General features: G+C 42.9%; 1 protein-coding gene across 1 annotated transcript in view; it reads right to left on the reverse strand.

The window, feature by feature from the left end:
- The window catches only part of HMGCL (3-hydroxy-3-methylglutaryl-CoA lyase), a 29,569-nt gene that overhangs the window by 24,000 nt on the left and 515 nt on the right, over window positions 1-5,054 (reverse strand). The window lies entirely within an intron of this gene.

Genomic DNA, 5,054 nt, shown 5'->3' on the forward strand with positions numbered 1-5,054 from the left:
GTCATGGTATTGTAAAAATGTTGCAGTGTGTACGCGTTGACGACTGATATGCCGACGGGTCTCAGTTAGCTCTGTGCGTGTTTATGTAAATCTGTGCAGTGTGTATAGGGACACAATCTTTCCTTCACACTGATAGGAGAGATAAATCGGAGGATCGGAAGAAACTGTTGTACAGTGTGTATGCTTAGATCTAAAGAAACATTTGTAGTGTGCACCCAGCTTGAGACTCGAAGGAAAATGGAACAGAGGATGTGAAGGAGAGGGTGGTTGACAGTGACAAAGGTTGTAGACCGATCAAGGAGTATGAGGAGAGAGAAGTGACCCTTAGATTTGACTGTGAGAAGGTCGCTTGCGACCATAATGAAGACAGTTTTGGTCGAGTAGAGGATGGGGAAACTAGATTGAAAAGAGTCTATGATTGTTCATGTTAGCAGCAGTTGGATCAATTGTTGTGTTCACACTGCTTGTATTAAGACCCAAGACAAATATGTATACTTGGTGGACATGCAAATACTTTGTTTAAGCATACAGTGTGAGAAGGTATAAAGTATACAAATAAAAAATAAAGAGAGAGATTTTTGTACTGTGCTCCTAATTTGTTAATGAACCTCAATAGTTACTCTGTAAGAAACAGAGTTTAACATACAGACCATAACCTACCCAATATGTAGTTACATGTATACTGCTCTTTAGTACTGTAAATAATGAGATTATATTTACCATATAAACTAATGATCTTTAATAATTGATACCATATAAAGGAAACCATGGTGGTTAAATAAAAAATGCTTTGGCAGCAATAAGGTAAACAAGACACCATTTCTAGCCATAATATCATGGAAAAATGATGTGCGGTTACATGTAAGATGACACACGGTCATCTTTAATGTATTTATTTATCAATCTACTATTAATGATGTACTGCTTGCTATGTGTTTTGTCACCACAGTCCACTGACATGATGTAGGGGGCAGAACAAATTTTGAATGCCACCCTTCTTCTCACAACCTCCACTAGCCCTTCCTCTAACTACTACAATGTATATGGGTCAATCCATATTAAATGGTTCAGAATTAAATTCATTGGTTGCTTGCCCATTTTTATTTTTTTTTGTTTGTGATGACTCCTGTAAGTTAGTAGTCAGAAATCACCATTGCTTTATTTAAATTTACCTTCCCATGAAGATGGTGTCCATTTCAGTGGGAAGGAATACAATTTTGGAGCTGTAATTTTTTGGGGGAATAGCTATATGCTCAAAGATTTCCCAACCAAAGTTTGATTTATCTATCCTGTCTACTTTTTTTTTTAGAGCGCTTAAAAATTGCTTGTTTTTCCGTTTTTCAACTAAATTGACCTCTAATATCTCTGGTGGGAGACTTGAAAAAAAATTCACATTCACAGCATATACCAGTACTCTATGAGGGGTAACTGTGAAAAAAAAAATTGGAGTTTGATATTCCATTTGGAACAAAGCTACACTATCAAAATATCCATATCCAAATTTGGAATATCAAACTCTAATTTTTGTTTTTAATTTACAGATACAGTCAATCCCTCTCAGCTTATTCCTTTCACCTTTGTAGTATGTCATATGGAGGGTTTAAATAGTTTTTTTCATGCCCGATCTCCTGTCTAAAGTGACGGGCGATATTCAATTGTTTGTGCCCGTGGAACTGAGTAACATTAGGTATAGAGCATGTTATGCTCAAATGTACCAGAGTTTAGATGCATAAAGTGGCTAAACCCATCTAAAGCACTTGACGTGCTGTGTTTGGGTGCACAAAAGCCCAACTTTTCGCTGATTTCTGCTTGCCACCTCTGGAGGGTGCAAGCAGCAATAATGGGCACCCTGCGCCCTTAGGCAGAAACAAATGAATAGCTCCCGTCAGGCACCCAAAAAAACAATTGAATTCCCTCCTTAGGTCTCTTATTTTTAAAGTTTTATCATTGTTTTGTTAAATTACTTGATCATGATTTTTACGCAAACATATAGGGAAATGCATGTCATTGTTTTCTTCTTTCCAGGTGGTGAAGAACATTAAAAACTCAAACTGAGGACCTGTGGGGTACACGTTGCAAAAGCGTATAATTCATTGTCACACAGTACATCTACTCCAGCAGTTATGCCCGGACGCAGGAGACCTTCACAGAAAACTACAGAACAGTTGCTCCAAACAAATCCTCCATCAAGCGGCTATACGACAAGTTTCAGGAGACAGGGAATGTCGCAGACGCAGCGAGAAGCGGACGACCGAAGGACACACACGTGAACAGTGACTGATACACGATGGTGCTAGGATTTCTCAACATGTTGCCAGCAGAGATTGCAGAACACGTGGTTTACACAGGAAAATGCCGCAGCCCATACAGCCAGAAACACTATGGATTACCTGGAAGAGTGTTTTTCAGGACAACAGATGTCACGAGGGTTGTAGTTAGCGCAATCTCCGGATTTAACATCCCTTGACTATTTCTTGTGGGGTTACCTGAAGGATACTGCCTACGCAACTCATCCACACACTGGCCCTGATTCAGAGCCGGACACTCTGAAAGAGCGCTCGTACTGAATCAGGGAGTTTTTTTTTTTTTTTGGTGCGGCCTCCGGGCCACTCGCATAGCTGTGGGTGACCACCCACAGCTATTGTGAGAGGCCAGGTGATGGTCGCGATGGTCTCGACCATCGCTGCTTGCGACGAGACCCTTGCGGTAGGGTCTCATTCCCGCAAGCCCCAGTGAGCTTCTGGCTCTTAATAGAGCCGGAAGCTCACCACTGACATCTCTTGTGATGTCAGTGGGGCCGCCCCCAAACAGCAGGCGTTCCGTCGGAACACCTCCGTTTGGCCAGCCACCCCCCCTGCCCGCCTCCAAAACAGTGCGAGCTGTCGGTCAAAATCGACAGCCGCCCCCTTTTGGTGCGAGACCCGGAGCGACGGAACACCCGTCGCTAGCCGGATCTCGCGCATGGGCACTTCGGAGCCGGCTCCGGCGTGCGCTTGCGGAGTGGCCAAACATCGACCCGCTCGCGAGCAGGTCTGAATCAGGCCCAATATTCCAGAATTGCCAGTGAACATTCAGAACTGTGTCAATGCAATTTCACAGGAAACAATGCAAAGGGTGTTCAAGAACATAATTAGCTGTGTCCATTTGTGAAGCACAGAACAACGTCCACCTCCAGCACTAATTGTGAAATAAATAGTTTCTCCATATGGTTGTGTAACTTTTTAACACCTTGTATAAAATGGATGAATAATGATGAAAGTATCCTGTTTGACACAGTATTTATTGGTTATGGTTAATATTGTATAAATTAAACAGAAAGTTACACATCTATTTTAGAAACAAATACGTTATTTTTTTTTTAAATTGTCCACGCTGCAGGGAGAGCTTTAGGGTTGCCTAGCGTCTCCATGAGTGCTGGGCACGCCCCTTACAGTGATGAAAAAATGGGAGCGTCCCCTTTCCAACTGACCCTTTTTGGGTGCGTGCAAAAGTAACATGTTGCCCGACAAGCACCGTCTTGCGCTAGCATGAACACTACTTGGTGAAATGTGTGCCTTATCAAGGAACAGTTGGAGACTAAAGGAAAGTCCCATGTGGAAAAAAAGCATTCTATATAGATTGTAAAGAGTGGGAGCAGGTAATGTAAGTATATAATGGGCACAGATCTTGTGCAGAGTCAAGCGCTCAGGTGAAGACATATTAGGCCCTGAGACTGAGGGCTAAAGTTTATTATAGTATTGTCAAGAGAAATAATAGAGTTGTCAGGTAGATCACTTCTATTGGGATGTAGTCAGCATCACGGTGCATACAATCCCGGTGCCGGAATCCCGACAGCAGTCAGAATCCTGGCAGCTGCGATCCAGACTGTGAGCATTAGGGTTAGGTTTAAGGGTTAGGCACTAGGGGGAGGGTCAGGCTGTGGGAAGGGACAGTTAGGGTTAGGCTGCGGGGGGAAGGGGAGTAGGATTAGGTGGCCAAAGGTAAGGGTTAGGCAGCAGGTGGAGTGGGTTAGGGCTAGAATACTTACTTGCATGCATTGGGATTTTGCTTCCTGGGTACTGACCAACGTCATTATCAGCGCCGGGATCACGTACCCAACCCATTCTATTAGCTGTGTAGAACACTAATAGCTTTTTTTTTTTTTTTTAAATATTGAGTTTGAGGTGGTAAGTGGACATTATTAGTATTGCAGATTGATAAGACGCCACAGGGCCCAGGGTGCTGGGCAATGAAGAAAGCAAGACATACATACTTATAACAAAGAGTAGGGAAGACCCTGCTCATGAGACAGAAAGTATGTACCTGGGTAGTGAGCTGAATGAAAAATATTAGTCAACTGACACATAGTGAGCCAGCACTGATATTACTTATGGTATACCACAGACATCAGTCTTTGGTGGTGTCCTTTGTAATGAAAGGCATGGACGATGGTCTCTAAGAAGCTGTACCAATTATCAATGACAAGTTAATACGTTTTTTTTTATAGTTATTGACAAAGTAGGATAGTAACTAGCATAATGTGATGTTAGATAGCAAAACTAATGTAGACACAAACTTTGGTAATACAAACACAATAGAATAAACATTTGATGAATACTGACAGATGCGTAGCAGCACACTGTTGGCCTGATTCCAAATTGGACGCAGCGGCGAAGTCAGACGCAGTGGGGCAATGCTTTTCTTCTGCACATGCATCTAAGCCACACAGCTCTAGCATCCCGATAGCATGCGCACAGTCAGAGATGTGATTGAGGCGCACGGTCTCAGAAATGTAATGAAAATGTATTGAGCATTTCTGGGCAGTGTCAGGGAGGCGGCTTAGTGGCTGCACGGATATGACCTGTTTTATGGGTGTGTTGTGGGAGTGTCGGTAAGTACAAAAAAAGAATCTGTTACATAGGAGGCCATATACAGACGGAGAATCTGCACCAGCTATTGGGCAGGAGCACGCTTTGATGGTGCGACCGATGGTATAATAGGACGCTGAAAGTGGGCATCAGTTATGGATGTAGAAACAGGGCTATGTAACGGCATTAGTATAAAGTTGCAGATGT

This window comes from Taudactylus pleione, unplaced genomic scaffold, assembly GCF_031769625.1.
Source record: "Taudactylus pleione unplaced genomic scaffold, aTauple2 ptg000019l, whole genome shotgun sequence".
NCBI classification, from domain to species: domain Eukaryota; kingdom Metazoa; phylum Chordata; class Amphibia; order Anura; family Myobatrachidae; genus Taudactylus; species Taudactylus pleione.